The sequence below is a fragment of the Aphidius gifuensis genome, linkage group LG1 (assembly GCF_014905175.1).
Source record: "Aphidius gifuensis isolate YNYX2018 linkage group LG1, ASM1490517v1, whole genome shotgun sequence".
Classification (NCBI taxonomy): domain Eukaryota; kingdom Metazoa; phylum Arthropoda; class Insecta; order Hymenoptera; family Braconidae; genus Aphidius; species Aphidius gifuensis.
Window position 1 is genome coordinate 13,596,332 of NC_057788.1, and position 20,791 is coordinate 13,617,122.

Sequence of the window (20,791 nt, forward strand, 5' to 3'; positions counted from 1 at the left end):
TCTTGCCTCGAATAATTATTTATTTATTTTCACAAATTTAATGTGCGTATTAAAAAATAAATTTGTCAGTTATATTATATTATTTCTCAAGGTTTTTTTTTCTGACAGCTCAATGTTATGTGTCCCGGGATAGTATGAAAAATCGATTAACTCAAAAATAAACAAATCCTTTATTTTTTTTTAAATTCAATTATCTTAAAATTCAGTTAAGTTTAAAAAAAAAACAAAGTTTATAAACTTGTTCATATATCTCCTGAATTTGATAGAAAAAATAAAAAAAGATTTGTACGTTTATTTTAAAATCAAATAGATCATTTTTATCTTATTTCTTTTTCATGTTAAAAAATAGTAGCAAGTACCAGACATTTGCTTTGATAAAAATAATTAAAATCCATAATAATTAATACATATTTAAACACATAAACAATCTAGTATTTTGATATACAAATATCATCTAATAAATGCGAATATAATCGTTGATACAAATCACTTTTTTCAAAAGTTTCCATCATCTCAAATTGTGTACCATCATAGTACTAAAAAAAAAAAATAATAATAATTTCTTTAATTTCTCATATTATCAAACAATTCATTTATATTATTTTATGATTTTTCTTTTTTGCTCTTTTGATTTTGTTTATCTTCAAGTTTCATCTTACATTTTCCTTGTTAATATTTAAATAATGAAAAATAATTATTCACGTTTATCTGGTCCAGTTAATGGTACCCATTGTACAGATGCACCTTTACCAGCAAGTGCACGTTGAAATAATTTTTTGACATTTTTTAGATACTTCACAATGTGCCAATAATTCACCACTTGTTCTTACAACTGAAAATTCCAAATTACAATCTGATAATATATCATCACCAAGATCAAACGTTAATACATCATTCCAAACTGGACTATGAGCATCTCGACATATTGCTGTTCTTTTTTAAATCCTTTACCATCTTTAAAAATTGTTACCTTTTTAAAACAAATAATAATATTATAAACATTTAAATTTATTAATAATTATTATTTATGTTATTAATATTTTACCTTAACATATGTATCAGAGCTTTGTGTACCAGAATCATCAGCAATAAGTAAATTAATTGCTCTTACAACAATAACAGTTAATTTTGTTGTTGTTATATCATAAAATAATGATACCATTAATTCACCAAGTGGATCACTACGATATACACTTCCTTCAGCACCATATCTATGTATAGGTCTTGTTAATATTATTGGCTCATTACCAATATGATCTGTACCTTGATTTTTAGGTGGTAATGGTAAACGTACATAGCCAAGTGCACGATGTTTTGATACAGGATCAAAATCATACAAAAGTACTTCCAATGTTGTACCAGATAATGATGATGTTTCAAATGTAAATTCTTCATCAAAAACTACAAAATAATAAATTACATATATATTTTGTTTTTAATGAATTAAATTTAAAAAGTATAAAAAAAAAAAAAGATTATTTTTTAAAAGGTAAATGAAAATTTTAATTATTCAAATAGGTCACGTTTTTTCTACAACAGTTGTGTAATATCAAGCTGTAAACCCACGCAACATGTGGCTTTTTAATTTACATGATAAATATTATTTTATGTGTTTTTTTTGTCATTCAAGTTATACATATATATTATTATTATTACCAGGGTTCAAGGTGCGCCTGTGCACTTTTGTTTGCCACGTATTACTTCGATCGGGTAGTAGTCTCATCTTGGCATAAGGATCAGCACTCCCACTCAGTTCTCTTGCTCGCAATTCATGTGCCTTTAAAACATTTTATTGTCAATTTATTATATAACATTTTTTATAATGGGTTTTTTTTTTTTTTTTTGTCATTTCTACCTCAAGAAGTTTAACTGTTAAAATTCCTTTTGATGAATTAAATGCGAGGGATAATTGTAATTCACCTCCAGGCTCATCCAAGGATGATGATGACGACCATGAAGATTGCTTTAAATACATATATAAGATGTAATTAAAATAATATAAATATAATATTAAATATAGAAAAAGGAATAAACAAACTTTTTGAAATACTCCATATTCACTGTCTGCACTGTTGAGTCTAGAACCAGTTGATGTTCTTGGCTGTGGTCTGACAATAATCATACGATCATCCGAGGCAATAACACTACCACCTGGTAGTGATGGTGCAAATGGACTAACTGGTGTTTTTGGTGGTTCATCATCACCCTCAGAAAGACGTTGAATAACTTTTTTTTAAAAAATATAATTTATATAATTTTAGTTAATTTTTTTTTAGCTTTTAATATTTTACCTTCACGTGAATCTAGAATACTAGCATCATAAGGTGGATCTCTTCTTGTCCATTCAACTTCTTCACAAACAACATTGTCATTTAAATCTTGTAGCATTGATAAATCACAATCATTTTTAGCATTTACATTAGCAAGTTCAATAAATTCTTCTTTTGATAATTTTGATGCCTCTTCAGCTCTATCAAGCATATCCTTTTCAAACCTTTAACAATTTTTTTTTATAACAAGTATTTATTTATTTTTAAAATATATCAACTTGTTTTTATATATAACTAAAAGATTTATTTTTATGGAAAAAAAGCGTTGAGTGCTTTTGTAAATATAATATTATTAAATCAATGTTTAATGGATAAAGTATGTTAAATTACCAGTTAAGTGGACCACCCCCAGGTACAAACATTGGATATCGACTTCGTCTAACACACATTGCAAAAAATAGCCGACAATGCACCAGTTGCTGCACCAACTATTCCTAAGACGGCAATCAATCCTGCACCGTGTGCTTCCATCCTCCAAGCTTTATAAAAAACAATTTTTTATGAAATTAATCTCAAGAAATTACAGCAATAAATCCAGAGATTACTCCGGAATTCTTTCATTAAAATATTTCCGTATAAAACTTTTTTTTTTTTATCGAAATAAGCTGTAGAAAAATGATATAGAAAATAAAACAACCTTGTCATTATTAAATTAAAACAATAAAATATGAAAAAAAAAATATATATATATTTTTTTAACTTATTAAATCGACACACAATTTCCGGTATTCATATAAGATATTGACAAATTGATTCTATTATCAAATAATAATTAATTACTATTTATTCTATCATAAGCAATTTATTTTTTTTTCTTTTTAGCTCATTAATATATAAAAAAAATTATGTTAACATGTCAAAAATATAAAAAATTATATTACCAAAGTGGAATGATGTCCTTTATTTCTTTATCTACATAATTATCGTCCTTCAGTGTTGTGTTTTTTTTTTTATCTATTTTTTTTTTTGCTATAAAAGCGTCGATAGAATTGTCACCTGTGACACAAAACTACAAAAGCAAAAATAAATTAATTAAAACACCAATGTAATTAAATTGAAAAACAATTTTGTAACGTTTTTAATTGCTTAATTTAATTAAAAAACTCGTAAATTATTTAAACCACAATAAATAAAAATTTTATTTGTGTATTTCTATATGTATTTTTTTTTTAACTTAGATCAATAGAGGGTTATAAAAGTTACGAAAATTTGAACCAGTTGATCCACAAATAAAATTTTCCAATTTTACTGGTTAGCCATCTATCATTTTTTCCTTTTTTTTTTTTTTTTCTTTATCAGAATTCAATGTTTGTCCTTGAACTCGCTCTTAAAATCACCCTCTTCCACCTCTATTTCTACCCCTAGGCTGTCGTTCACTTTCTCACCCTCAATCATTTTTTATATACACACTAAACTGCCTCTCTAATACCTAGATATAATTTTTTTATTTTTCCCTTATATATTTTTATTATTGTAAAAAAAAATTATTTTATTAACTATTGAATTTATTAAATTAAGTATATATTTTAACGAGGATATAATTTTTATAATTTATTTATGATTAAAAAATTCAATTACACTGATGAAAATTAAATGAAAAAATTTTTTAATTATTTAAATTTAATATATAATTTTTATATTTATAAATTTCCTATATAATTTTTAATCAAGATCCATAAAAATTCTTGAAATACATGAATTCTTAAATTCCCTTGAAATAGAATTTAATTTAAAATATTTTTCTTTTTTAAAAAAAAAAAAAACAGCAATGAATTTAATATAACTATTTTTATTACTCCATTTAATCAAATATTTATAAGTCTTTTTTTAAAACATTTATTTTCATTTATAATGACATTACTATAATTAAATTTGAGAAAATAAATAAAATAAATAATTATTTTTCTTTATTTATATATAAATGTTATTTATTCAATTTAATAAGATATTGTGATAGCCTCATTGAAAGCATCAAAACTTTTTTATGTAAAAAGCTTTGATTAATAATAACGATACTCAATGAACATTAGTTCAATGGACAACAAAAGTCATTAATCATTTTTGACTGGTTATTAATCATTTACAATATTGAAGGACAACATGTGCAGCCACAAAGTAACACAAACAATACACATAATATATTACATAAATAAAATAACAATTATATGTTTGATAAATATATATTTTTTTTCTGTATAGTGTTTATTGTTCTATAAAACCCAAAATTTATCAAAACTATTATTTTTTTCTTTAACAATATATAAATAATAAAAATAATTTAGCAACAATGAAATAGTTTTTTATTTTATTTAAATTTAGTTATTATGATTTTTTTTTTTTTAATTAACTTTTCTTAATCCTTTTGTTTATTTATATTTAAATTTTTAATCTCCAGATGCAAATAAGCTCAATTTGAAAACTTAAATTGTTAAATACTCGTTACCATATGGTGATGGAATATAAATATTTTATTTCGATTTATATTTAAATAATTATAAACAATATAATAGCCTTGTTTTTTTTAATTAATTTTTATCTAATATCTCTACGAATAATCAAACTAATTAATTTTTTTTCTACAATAGAATTTATTACTTTGGAAAAAATAAATATATATTTATTAAAAATTGTTTATTTATTTATCTATATTTATCTATTTATATATGTGTATACGTGAGAATTTTAACTTACAGTCAGAGATATAGATATTTTCAAATAAACTTTGTTTGACGTCACTATGACCTTTCTATTTACTGTGCCCTTTTACAAAAAAAATTTTTTTTTTATTAAAAAACTAAAGTAAAATAAATAAACAACACCCACATTAAATTAATTATAAAAAATATTTAATTGCACTTTAATTTATTGCCACATGATAAACAAAAAAAAAAAATCTGCAAATATTTTTAATTAATTTACAAAACACTGTGCGATTTGAAAAGAAAAATTAATTTTAAAATATAAGATTGAGATTTGCTGCATAGGTATATTAATTTTGTAATTAAAAATTATTTAGGTAATTATTGATAGTTTGTAATGTTTTTGTTGATGTATATTATATATCTATTACCTTTACGGTGATGATATAAATGTTGTCCGTCGTGGACAATATTATACTGACAAGGCAGGGGTTTATCGAAGGACATCGCAACTCTCTCGCCGGGCGTTGTAGATGATGGTGGGGAGCAGGCCCTTGACACCAAATGTTAAATTTTCAGGCTAAAACTCATGGTGGGGGAACTTCCGAATTCAGACGACCAACATTATAAATTGAATTTATAGAAACTTTCGGTTCGTAATGGTTGCAGCATGGCGTCTCGAATGCGCGCGTTTATTTTGAATAATAAAATATTTATTAAAAAAATTAAAATTCGTCTCAAACTTATAATGAAGAATTAATAATAACAATAAATGTTAACTTAATAAATAAATACCCAAATAATAAATTTATGTGTAAGTTTATTGTGATACAATTTTTATAAAATGTTGACAGTAAACAGTATATTTTAAAAAGTAATGATAGTTATAAATTATTTTTATAAACTTTTATAAAATGTTGACAATAAACAATATATTTTAAAACGTAATGATAGCTATAAATTATAACTCAAAATAATTATTGAAAATGGTCTGTTATTATTATTATTATTATTATTATTATTATTTAGAGCAAAATGTCATTTAGAAAATACATAATGAAATCGTCAAAAAAAATCAATAATAAAAATAAGCAAGATAATAATTATCAATTGCAATACCATTAGTATCATTCGATAATGTTATTTCTGTTTCTAATAATGAAACTAATGCATCATATGCTTCAACTTACTTATCACAATATGACAATGCAAGTTTTAATGCCGTTGAATTTATATGGGAAATATATTTAAACTCATTTTTTCATTGATATGCCAAACATTGTCTTGAAGTCCAATTTGATCAACACGCCATAAATACAAAGTTGGAATAATAATAGCAATTAACGATGAAAAATTTTTTAATAAAAAAATTACCAGCACATAAAAGCAAGTATTGGGCATGACCACCATAACATACATCCAAGATAAAATGTATGACAATGCAAGTTTTAATGCCGTTGAATTTTATTTATATTTACAAAGCAATCACAGCATTATTTGCTTCTGAATATTCTAGTTAACACGTTCAGCTATTTAAATATTCGTTCATCATTACGAAATATATTTTTTGATAGTGGTATTTGTAATGGTAGTAGCAATGGTGAACTTGGTGCTGGTAAAGGTTCTGGTGAACTAATATTACCACATCTATGATCATGATGTGGTGAATCTTTACTGTTATTTTGTCCTCCATGTCCACGAAATTGTGCCCTCTCAGAGCATTAACTTCTTCATGTAGTGTTGCAACAGCAACATTCTAAGATGATACTGCTTGATTTGTTGGTTCTGCTTGATAGTGCTGCTGGATTATTAAGTTGTCTTTCCCCCTTTAAAAGTAATCATTTAAATTATTAAAATTTAATTTAAATTTATTTAAAGTTTAATTTACCTCAAGTGGTCTGGCTTCCATGTCATCACCACAACTTTGAATGGTTATCATCTGAGTGACTGATCTGAGTGATCTGCATTGTGAAAAATTGAAAAATTATTTAAAACAAAAAAAATACTTTATTTGTATTGAATAAATAAAAAAAAATGTTAATTAAAATGTTCAATTATATTTTTTAAAATTATTACTAAATTATTTACGGATAATAAAAAAAAAAGTAGCTGAAAAGAAAGCTGAAAGAAAATGTATTTTTTTTTTTTTTTTTTTTTTCAAATTAAAATTATTATGAAACTCACACTTTGTCTAGCAGCTACAACTTGACATGGAACAACTTGATCATTATTTTTATCGGGTTTACAACACAACCAAGTTCTTATTTATTTTTTTTTTTTATCATTACTTTTGCAATCATCATCTTGACTACCAACACCACAATGCACATAAACAAGATCAATTTTGATCATATGATATAACTTTAACATTATCCATTGATATCCATTTTTTAATATTTTCTTCTTCATTAAATTTAAAATAATTAATTAACTCATCTTTATAAGTTTTATATATTTTTTTGATATATTTTTTACTCCAATTATAATTATAATTACTCCAATTAAATTACTTGATATAACAGAAAATATTAAATCACTTTGTTGAATAATTTTTTTTTTACTCATTGTTTTTCATTATTATCAGTTAAAAATGAAATTATTTTTATTGTTGATGAATTTATTTTATTGCTTATTAAACTATTAAATATTTTTGCATCAATTTTAATAATTGTATCAGATGTATCAGATTGTATCAGAATAACTTGTAAAAAATTCAATTAAACAATATTCCCATAATGAAAAATCAATTTCATTATTTATTTTCAGTTGACTCATTTGAATACAAAATTCATGTATTATATTTGTTTTAATTGTGACACTATTAATTTTTCTATCAGCTAATAATTTAATTAATTTTGCTGCAAGTTTTCCCATTATTGATAATGATGTTTTTTCTTGTATTATAAAAGTTTCTTTGTACAATGACATTATACTTTTTAATAAATCGAATATATCATTATTATTTAATTTTACAAATTAAATATATCCTAATAACTTTATTGATTTCATTAATCTTCTTCCTTCGGCAACAGTTTTATGTATTATTATTTTTAACTCGTCAATTAATTTATTTTTAAATAATAAAAATAATTCTTCTAAATAAATTATTTTTATCATTAATGTCTTGTATTTTTTGAAATATATTAAAAATTACATTTGTCACAACGATTTTTCGTTGAATTTTTAACTGGTAAGAAATTATCGATAATTATTGGATTATTAATAATTAGCTTTGAACATTTAAATACTATTGTTGAATCATTAATATTTGTTTCCATGATTTTTGAATAATCCAATAAATAAATAATAGCTAATTTGTATCTTTCAATATTGATAGATGATAATTTTTCACGTTTTATAAATTGAGTTATTGTCATTCTAAATGAATCTAGTAATTCTTGTTTTGTTTGTAAGTTAATTTGTTTGTTAAAATTTTCTTTAATATTAATGTATTTATTTGACATTAATGCTTTCCTAAATTTTAAGACACAATTATTTGCAAATGGTAGGTCAATTGCAACTGGTGTTGAATCGTTTTTCCAGCTATTTATATAGTATACTGAAAAATTTTCAATATCTTGACAAAGTTGAATAAGTGCTTCTGGATCAATTTGAGAATGTAGAGTGAATATTGTTACAAATAATATATTTAAAAATGAAATATATTTAACAGCACTGTCATTTGATTTTTTAGTTCAACTATCAAAAGTTCAACTGAGAATTAATGGAATTGATTCCAATTTATAGCTTGAATTCATATTTTTTTTTTTTTGTTCAATTTCAGTCATTTTATTTAAATATTTATCTGATTTTTTTAATGTTTTTTTTTATAATATTAACAAGCCAAATTGAAACTTCTTGCTTTTCATGATCTTCTAATAATTAAAATGTATTTATCCAAATGTCAATTTGATCAGTGCATTCATCAAACATTTTTCATGTTTTAAATTACATTATTAATATTTTTTTAGCTTCAATATTTAATTCTTGTAATTCATGATTTAATATTGATACTAAAAATGGAATTGATTCATTAAATAATTTTTCTTGTGGTTTAAATGCTTCTTCATTTAAATATAATATTATTTTAATTGCTTTTATTTTCATTTTATTAATTATTTCATCATCAATATTCGCAATGTCACTTGGTTGAATTTTAGTAGTAGAAGTAGTAGTGTATCTATAATTAATTCAGTATTTAAAAATTCTGGATTAACATCATGATATGTTTCAAGTAAATCAAGAATACAGGAATAATAAATCGATTTTAATGGATCAAGATTATCATCAATTTCTTCAATTGCCTTTGATGTATCAACAGTTTCACTAGCTTCATTCCAAGCTTTTAAAATTGCTTTAACGTTTAGCATATTTTTTAAAATATAATCACTAATTGCTGTTTTATATTGTAAATAATCAGCAGATGTTGGTAAATTTTTTTTCAGCAATATCCATAAATGATTTAATTTTTTTTAACATCATACTTAATGTACATATTGCACTTATTAATTGTGACATTGATAATTCTGGTAAACATGTTTCTAATATATTTGTATTAATATTGTCAAATATATTCCTTAAAAATTTCATAACTGCAAGCCATTTTTTAGATATTCTTGATTTTAAATATGGTTCAGTATACATAAACTATGAACGTTTAAGATGTGGACATGCAGCTAATATTTTTATTACAAGTTCACATGGTTTTTCATGTTCCTATGGTTTATCCATACTTTGTAATATTGTATTAACAAGTTGATTTTTTTTTTCACCAGTTGTACCAAGACTTTTATCATTAAATATAACTCCATATTTACTTGATATTAATAATAATAATAATAATAAATCATGTACAGCATCGACAGCAGTATTTTTTTCTTCTGCATATTCATATGTTGTTGGTGGTGGTTCTATTTTATTATTTTGTCTTAAACCAGGCCAACATTTTGGTCTTTTCCAATTATACAATAATACTAAATTTTTTAATATTGGTGTTGAAAATACATGAAGTTTTATTGTTTTTAACATGCCAATCATTTCTAGTACATATTTTTTAACTGTTGATAATACTCAATTAACAGTGACATGAGAATCATATATTAAATCATTAAATATTGATGATAATAAACCACGTTTATCTAATAATGTTTTAACAATTTGTAAATCTGTATCAATAAGATATGACATGATAAAATGTATGAAACATGTTCTTACTCTTCCTGGATCAGTTGGTTTTGTATGTTGTGATAACATATCGAGTGTTTTTTGATGAAATGATAAATAATTCTCGTGGTAGATTACCACTAAGTGATACCATTGATACATATTTTTTTATTATCTAAAACATCATTTGTTTTTTTTTTTTTTTGGTGTTTCTTTTGAGAAACTATACTACTTGAATTAAAGTGACATTCTTGATGACAATTTCTTGTTATTGTATTATTACCTCAAATATTTGCATGAAAATAAATTATCATCACAAAAATCTGCTTTAAATTTTTTGTCAATTGTTTTATCAAGTATTATACTATTTTTTCTTTTTCGTTGCGTATTTTCTTTATCATGTTCACTTGTTTGCTGAGAAATTTTTACAGTATTATTAATTTTAGTTTGAAAATTTTTGTATTTTCTAACTGACAAAGCTATTTGACGGTTTATAAAAATTCTGGCAAGTAAAGGAAATATTATCTTTCGAATTTTTAATGGATGACGAATGCAATTTAACCAATCTAAATTTTTAATGTTTTTTTCGAATGCAATAACAGATTCATTTGCAATGTTATTTATTGTCAAATCTGGAGCAATTACATTATTAAAAATCACAAACACATCTGTTATAAGTTTTACTGTGTGCTGTGTAGGTTCCCAACTGTTTTCAGATTCAGTATTATCAATATTAATTAAACAAGATAAACACTTATTGCAATTATGCAATTTTAGAGTTGACATTAATTCTCTGGTTATGATTCGTGGCATCATTTCATTTGTTGCGTATACCATTTCAACAATAGCTTCACAATCACTGTCATAATCTGGTAGATGTAAAACAGGCATGTCTTCATTCATATTATTTTTGTTATTGTTATTATCATCATCGTCATTACCACCTTCATTGTATTTATAAAGATTACTTTGACTAGCTTCTATTAATTTTCTTGATGATTTTAATTTTAATTCTTTATTTAAATTAAACCAATCAGATTGATTAAGTAAATAATGTGTATCATTATTTTGCTGACAATTAGAATCTTTTGAAGACATAGTTGAAAAATTTGCAATTATTATACATTTAATAATTCTCATCATATCGATTGCAGTAGGATGACTGTTAGAGCCCAGAGATCGTCGAATACATGAGAAAAAATTTTCGACGATATCTTGATGTAATCGTCTGAGATTAATCGATTCACAATTTTCTTCAAAAATCAATTCATGACAAAGGTCTTTCATGGAAGTCATAGTTAAACAAGTATTATGAATACATGGAGGGGTAGCATGACTACCATCCCATTTTATATAATGAGAATTTTTAAGTATTTGTGTGTACTCAATCCATTTTTCCCAATGGTATGAGTCTTTCGTAACTAAACACCGTTTGTGTGTGTTTTTTTTATCACTTTTAGACGGACCATTGGTGACATCACAAATGTTATTCAACAGCTCAATAACCCAGGCTGTATTTTGATTTTTTTTTACTTGTTCTGGTACATTTATATCTTGTTGTTTTTTTTTATTTACAAATTGTGTGCTACGCAGGTCATTTGCTGTAGTTTGGCTCATTAATTTAACAGCATTTTTAACACGCATCTTGTCTCTTGATCCTGGATACATAATTTCATCATTCCAGGTGGTACAACCTTCTATTCTTTTTAATTGGTACAATAACACAAGGTCACTCCAAAGACCTTCAATTCCATTTATTACCATGGTATTACCTGGGTAAGCTAATTTTAATTCATCAGCATTTTTATATACACAATTATTGATTTTAATCCAGTTTTCAAAATTTCCAAGCCAATTATTTCTTAAACATTTCCACTCATGAGGAGCATCTGGTAACAAATAAATTTTTACACCATCATGTATAAAAAAATTACGTGTATGATCATCATTTGATTTTTTTGAAATGCCTCTTAACAAATCCATAGCTGAACAATTAGGTTTTGCTGCATCAGTTACAAGACCTTTAACAATTATGCCAATTTGTTTTAACTTTGATATGTGTAATTCAATTAATGATGCTAAATCTTGACTTTTCACACCACCTTTATTAAAATAAAATGATAAAGGTTGGACCCAAGGCACATAAATACCTTGAGCCATGAATACTAAACCTTTATTGGCTATTTCAATATTATTTAGATGTGGCAAATCATTGCCATAGTCTTGAAATCCAAATATTTTATCAGCTGCTATATCATAAGCTGGGATTGGTTTTATTGCAACTTCATCAAGACCTAACATACAAAATTTTGCTCTTGGATCCATAGCTTGGATTTTTTTTCCAATAGCTTCAAAATAATCTTCATTAATACCTACACCCATCGAAAGTTTGGAAAACATTCTCTGACAAGTTCTACGTGATGGAAAACAAGTGGATTCTAATTGTTGTAAAAATTCGTATGCTTGAATACCACGTTTTTGAATGTTTAAACTTAAGAGCTTGTCATCGAATGTCCAAGTTCGATGGTTAGGGTGGATATTGACGTTGCGACAATGTGCTGTAATTAGTTGACGAAGCAAAGGTGATGTAATTCTATCATCAAAATTACGACTTTTTAATTGTTGTTTTAGGCTGCTTATTTCTTTATCTCTTTCCATCAAGTCAAGCTTTAGTTGTTGAATCGTTGAATCACATTTAATAAAAGCCTTAAATAGTGCTTCTTCTTTTTCGTTGGAATTATAAGAGTCATATGGAAGATTGTGTTCTTCGAGAATTAGGCTTTTTGAACGACGTATTGTACCTGTTGAGAGAGAAATAAAGCTATTGAAATAATAATAATAAAAATAATAATAATAATAGTAGAAAAAATATTTTTTCAAAATGATAAATTATATACGGTCAAAAATAAGTTTATTAAATTTATGTAATTATGTTATCTATTAAACAGAAACAAAATCATGTTTTTTTTTTTTTTTTTAAATAAATTAATTTTATAGACAATAAATATTTAAAGCTTGAACATAAAATTAATTTACTTGAGCTTCGTAGATATTTTATTGATTCAATTTCTTTTTTTTTTTGTCTTTTAATAAATACTAGATAAATTAATTAAACAAAAATAAATGAATTATTATAAACAGCCAATCAAATAACTCGAAGAGAGGCTTCATTCTTCTTTTTAGAATAGGATACGTTATCATATCATTTTAGAATATTTAGAGGTGTCGAAGAGGTGGCTGCAAAGCTACATTATTTAGCGATCAGCAGATGAATCGTTGAGGTAAAATAGTTGATGCGATTTAACAATAATATTTTTTTAAAATATAAAAACAGTGATGACATGTTGTTATATATTATATTGTTTTAAAATATTTTCTCTTTATTTAAATATTCATTGTAAAAATATTACGTTGCAAAAATAATTGGAGGAAGATGTAATGAGTTTTGAAAATCGACATAATCAATTAGTACATTGTTTAAAAATATAAAAATAATTATTTCTATTTTTTTTTTTATTTAAAATAGAAAAAAAAGTGTTTGAAAAAGAAAATGAGAGATATTAGAAATTGCAATTAACAATATGATTTACTTGCAAATTAAAAGTGTTAATAAAAAAATTATATAAATAAATCAATGGTGAGTAGAACTCCAGCACAAACTAAATGCAAATATGTAATATATACATATAGATGAGAATTTTATACTTGTTAGAACATTGAGAACAAATTTAGTAAGACGGATCATTGTGTCATTTGAAACCAACCAAAGAACGTCTAATAAAAATTTATTTTTTTCTATTATTTTGTTTTGTCTATCATCTTTATGAATAATAGAAAATATTCAACAGTAAATTATAATTTATATTTAGAATTTAAACGATGAATTATATTAATTTTTGATAACAGAAAATTAAAGTTCTGAAACAATGAAATTAATCTGTTCCCAATCACCCGTTTCGACACCTTAATAATTAATAACTGAATACAATTTTTTGAAGGGTTTATAAAAAAAAAAAATTAAATAGTGTAATTTGTAAACAGGAGTTCGGTGTATTTTATAGAACTTAATATTATTTAATATTTAACAAGAATAAAATTTATTTCAATCGAGTAATTAACTTTGAAGTGATTTTCATTATTAAAAACTTACATTATATCCTTTTATACTTCAGCAGCCTCAGGTTAGAAGCTACAAGCTTATTTAATATCCTGTTAATTTTAATCATAATGATTTTTGCATGACGTGGGTCAATAAGTTGTAATTGAGCATTGACCAAATTTGTAAATTCGGTGTATTGTCGAATAGTACTGCATTTATTTTTTCGACAGGAACAAACGTTTTCAGCACATGTAATTTCTGAAGATAATGATATAATTAAAAATAATTATAATTAAATCAAGCATTCAAAAAGATTAAAAAAAAAAAAAAAAGAGATATAACCAAATAGAATCCATATTTTGAATGTGATAAACGTATAAGATCGAGCCAAAAGAATTAGATAATAAACGTGCGAGAATAATTCATGCAGATTTCGCAATTATAGAAATTTTTAATAAAGTATATTTTTCCTATATAAAAAAGAACAAGGTACTAATAGCTAACTTCACGTGTCACACCTTTATTCGTCATTTCATTGGCTGACGCTGTCGGCACATTTATGGGATTTTTTTTGCATATTATGATTCTCCAAAGAATTATCTATCGATTGAAAAAAAAAACCTAAATAAGTTGAAAAATAAAAAAATTCAGGCTGCCTGCACCCCTAAATCTTAATTAATTAATATTAATTAAACTATTAACTCCCAAAGAAAATTAACTTCATTCCAATATTCTCAAAAAAAAACTCCAATAGAATGAGTATAACAGATTCTTCTAGTTTCATCAAACTTAGGCTAATTAGATGGGATCATATTTACACACATACATTGAGTAAAATCGAGCCAAAATAATGGTCAAATTGCATTGAATAATTTGATAGTAACATTGAATAACACCATCAGCACTGATAATACAATTTTGAACAAAAAAAAGGTTGGCATTCACATAATAGTTTTTTTTTAAAAACGATTAATAGAAAGTCAAGGGTTGAGTGCCCGAAGGGCGCGATCTACACGTCATTTTCTGATTTTCCTTTAACATCACATGTTAATCAACATGACAATAATTAAAATTATCTATTGAAATAGAACTTTATAGACATTAATGATTTAAGTAAAAGATAAAAAACTGTCACTCATTAAGAATTAAAATTAATGAAATTGATAGAAAATATTTGCACTGAATACCGGAATATCCATTATATTTCTTTTTGTTTATTTATATATATGTACAGATAAATAAAAAAGGCCATTGATACAATAACGAACTTAAAGTAGGGGAAAGCGGAGCAAAATGGAACACCCAAAAAAATATTTTGACTCATATTTTTTTTCATTTTTTCGTTACTCTTCGATTAAAAAAGCCGGAAGAAAATAGATGCAATAAAAAAAAAAATTTTTAGAAAATTTTTTGAGCATTTTTTTTAAGAACAAAGAAATTTATTTTTTATATGTTTTTTTTTGTTCGTCGAGAAAAATGGTGACAAATTAATTTAAAAGCAATTGTTCGTAATTATAAATGGAGAGAAATAAAAAAAAATTAATTTTTGTGATTAATATCACATTTTATTAAACAACGATAAATAAATTTATAATAACAATTATTTTTTTAAATTGTTAAAAATTATTTATGTTTTTTTTATTAATGAGTGAGAAAAACTAATCGGAAAATACTATTGTCATATATCGATTTATATTTTTTCCTTAAGTGTTCCATTTTGCTCCGCTTTCCCCTATATAAATACATATCTAATTATTATATTAAAAAACATACGACAAAAAGTAACTATGTATTCCCAAACATAAGACATCGACATTCAGGTTAAATGAAAGCGACCGCGCAAGCGAACGCTCAGTCTCGTATATAAAAAAAAGAGAATAAAAAATATAATAAATCAAAATGAAAATAACAATGAAAATTGTTGCGAGATTGGTCGCGCTGATGAAAATTACTTTTCGATTCATCGTGACTATGTAAATTTTTTATAAATTAATTAAAAAAAAAAGAAATGATGATAACAACAACCATAATAATTATTTTTTGAGAATTAAAAAAAAAATAAATGAAAAAAAAAAAAAACAATAATATTTCACAAAGATTAATCGCAGACTTCGATCACCCATAAAAATTAATTTTTGATTGATTTGAAAGAAAAATTGGATCAAAAACGTAAAAAAAAATTCGCCCCTTGTTAAAAATTACGTCTGGTTAATAAATAATATCTATATCAATAAATGATAAAAGTAATAATAATAAAACCTAAAATAATTTTCGCGTGGGCAACACATACATGTATTTTATTTAAAAAAAATAAAACGGAGCTGAAGTTAGCCGGACAGATAGCCGGGAAACGATCTGAGAACAGGGACGAATAGGAGTCGGGGCCCCATAATTATTTCATTGAAAGAATTTTTTTATTTTATGTTCTGATAGTAGAGGGAGGTTATTTATTTATAAATTTAAAAAAAAAAAAAAACGACGTATTTTTATATTGATAGAATTGTAAGGGAAGGTGTGTAGATTATGTGGGAAAAATTTTAAATTTTTTGAGGGTGTCGAAAGGGGTGGCCGGGAGGTTAAAACTGCGAAAATCCAAAATTTTTCCTACATAATCTACACACGTTTTCTAACAATTCTATCAATATATAAACATATCGTTTTTTTTTTTTTTTTCTTTTAGACAATTCTAGAGCTGAAAAACGGAAATTTCGCGGTTCCAACCTCCCGATCACCCCTTTCGACACCCTCAAAAAATTTAAAATTAATCCCACATAATCTACACACCTTCCCTTACAATTCTATCAATATAAAAATACGTCGTTTTTTTTTTTCTTTTAGACAATTTTAAAATTAAAAAAATGGAAAATTCGCGGTTCTAACCTCCCGACCACCCCTTTCGACACCCTTAAAAAATCTGAAATTAATCCCACATAATCTACACACCTTCCCTTACAATTCTATCAATATAAAAATACGTCGTTTTTTTTTTTTTTTTAAATTTATAAATAAATATAGCTAAAAACATTGAAAAATCCTGGTTCCAACCCCCGGCCACCCCTTATCGCCACGGTTAAAAACTTAAAATCAATTCTATATTATCTTATAACCTCCCCTACTATCTATCAATATAAAATAAAAATTTTTTAAATATAAATAACTATGGGGCTGACTCCTATTCGTCCCTGGTTCCAATCCCCTCGGCTATCCCCTTATCGCCAACGGTTAAAAACTTAAAAGCAATTCTAGATTAGCTTATAAGGTTGCCAAAACTATCATGAAAGAAAAAAAATTCTTGCAATAAAATATAATTTTTGGGGCCCTCACTCCTTATTCTTCTTCCCCTGCTCAGATCGTTTCCCTTTTGAAAAATATGTTCATTAATTTCATTTCTAAAATAAAATAAACCAAGGAAAGCAGTAGCTAAGGAAAAGATGTAGCTAAGGAATTAAGGTTGCCAAAAAGTTATGTTTTAAGAAAAATAATGTTGCTTAAAATATAATTTTTTGGCAACCTCACTTCCTTAGCTACATTCTTTCCTTAGCTACTGCTTTTTCTTTGATATTTGTATTTTTAAAAAATAAAATACATGTAATTTTATTTTAGAAAACAAAAATACCAAGGACGAGCAGTAGCTGGGGAATTAATGTGGCCAAAAAAATTATGTTTTTAGCAACCTTAATTCCTTAGCTACATCTTTTACTTAGCTACGTCGTTTCCTTAGCTACTGCTTTTCCTTGGTCATTTTTATTTTTTTAAAAATAAAGATACATGTATTTTATTTATTAACGGAGCTGAAGTTGGCAGGCAAAGTAGCAGCAAAAGCAGGAACGAATATAATATGCTCGGTGCCCCGCATTTTAAAATTATTAAAAAAAGAGTTGAAAATCTGAAAAAAAATTTTCAGACATATTTCAGCTGTCAGATAAAACCTCTAAATAATATTCCGACTTTTTACAGCCAGTATTGGGGGTGGAGATGGGTGAAAAAGTTGGGTTTTTTTATTTTTTTTATAAACAAAAATTACTTAAAAAATAAAAAATTCATCTTTACAAAATATTTTGATGAATATTAGGTAGAGGATATAGGCAGGTATATTGGGAAAAAATTTCGAGTCTGTATTCATGGTATTGTGGGTGGGAGTGGGTAGAAAAGTAGAATTTTTTTTTTTTTTATAAACAATAATTATTTAAATAATGAAAAATTTATTATTACAAAATATTTTTAGGTGAATTAGGTAAAGGATATAGGCAAGTATATTAAGGAAAAATTTCGAGGCTCTATCTTTTCTATAAACAATAATCATTTAAATATTGATTGATAGATTCCACTTTCCCACTCACTACCACCCACAATATCATGAATAAAAACTCGAAATTTTCCCTCAGAATACCTGGCTATACCCTCTACCTAATTCCCATAAAAATATTTTGTAAAAATAAATTTTTAATCATTTATATAATTAATTTATAAAAAAAAAAAAAATAATCATTAAATACTCTATTTTTACCGCCCTCGCTCACCCGGAATACTTGTCTTAGGGGGTTGAAAATTCATCTGAGATTACTTTTCCAAAGGTTTAATCAAATTAATAAAAAATTATCACCAGATATTATTATCGTACAATGTCCTGAAAAACTTTGTCCCCGGGCCCCAGACCACCCCTATGGATCCCTGGTTTTACTGCTAGAGTGACTGCCAACTTCAGCTCCGTTATTTATTGAATAAATGAAAATTCCAAGGAAAAATAGTAACTAAGGAATTCAAGTAGCCAAAGAAATTATGTTTTTAGCAACCTTAATTCCTTAGCTACATCTTTTCCTTAGCTACTGCTTTTTCTTGGACATTTGTATTTTTAAAAAATAAATTTACATGTATTTTATTTATAAAATAAATAAAAAATGTCCAAGGAAAAGCAGTAGCTAAGGAATTAATGTGACTAAGGAATTGAAGTTGCCAAAGAATTATGTTTTGAGGAAATAATTCCTTAGTCACATTAATTCCTTAGCTACATCTTTTCCTTAGCTACTGCTTTTTCTTGGACATTTGTTATTTATTTTATAAATAAAATACATGTAAATTTATTTTCTAAAAATACAAATGTCCAGGAAAAAGCAGTAGCTAAGGAAAAGATGTAGCTAAGGAATTAATGTGACTAAGGTATTATTTCCTTAAAACAATTCTTTGGCAACCTCAAGATTTCCCGAGCAACATTAATTCCTTTAGTCGCTTTTCTCCTTGGACATTTTTATTTATTTTATAAATAAAATACATGTAAATTCATTTTAAAAATGCACAAATGTCCAAAGAAAAAGCAGTAGCTAAGGAATTAATTTGACTATGAATTGAGATAAGGTTGCCAAAGAATTATGTTTCAAGGAAAAAATTCCTTAATTTCGATCTTTTGCTTAGCTACATCTTTTCCTTAGCTACATTTTTTCCTTTTATAACGGCAATCTTTTCGCCAAGTTAAATCTTTTCCTTTAGCTACATCTTTTCCTTAGTTACATTATACATCTTTTCCTTGGCTATTTTAATTTTTTAAAATAAAGATACATGTATTTTATTTATTAAATAAAATAAAATATCTAAGGAAAAATATAGCTAAGTTAAGGAATTAAAGTAGCCAAAGAAATTATGTTTTGGCCATATTAAGTTTATTGAGCTACATCTAATTCTTTCTTTTTAGCTACTGCTTTTCTTGGACATTTGGTATTTAAAAATAAATTTACATGTATTTTATTTATAAAAATAAATAAAAAAATGTCAGTTGAAAAGCAGTAGCTAAGGAAATTCAATGTGACTAAGGAATGGAGGTTGCCAAATAATTATATATCGAGTTAAATAACTGAGTCATTACTAATTCTTTTTAGCTACATTTTTTTCTTTGACCAGTTATTTTCTCTTGAAATTTGTTATTTATTTTATAAATAAAATACATTTAACCTATTTTCTAAAAATACAAATGTCCAGGAAGTAGTAGCTATGAAAAAAGATGTACAGTGAATTAACTGTGATTAAATATTGTTTCTAGGAAATTTTGCAATTGTCTCTTTAGTCACATTAATTCCTTAGCTACTGCTTTTCCTTGGACATTTTTTATTTATTTTATAAATAAAATACATGTAAATTTATTTTTTAAAAATACAAATGTCCAAGGAAAAGCAGTAGCTAAGGAATTAATGTGGCTAAGGAATTAATGTTGCCAAAAAATTATGTTTCAAGGAAATAATTCCTTAGTCACATTAATTCCTTAGCTACATCTTTTCCTTAGCTACATCTTTTCCTTAGCTACATCTTTTCCTTAGCTACATCTTTTCCTTAGCTACATCTTTTCCTTAGCTACATCTTTTCCTTGGTCATTTTAATTTTTTTAAAATAAAGATACATGTATTTTATTTATTAAATAAATGAAAATTCCAAGGAAAAATAGTAGTTAAGGAATTAAAGTAGCCAAAGAAATTATGTTTTGGCCACATTAATTTCTGAGCTACATCTATTCCTTAGCTACTGCTTTCCATTGGCTATTTTTATTCTTCCAAAATGAAATACATGTAATTTTA

At 25.2% G+C, this 20,791-nt stretch overlaps 1 pseudogene; it reads right to left on the bottom strand.

Moving 5' to 3' along the window:
• Window positions 1-628: 628 nt before the first annotated feature.
• LOC122848989 lies at window positions 629-5,434 on the bottom strand (annotated as a pseudogene).
• Between the last annotated feature and the right edge of the window lie 15,357 nt (window positions 5,435-20,791).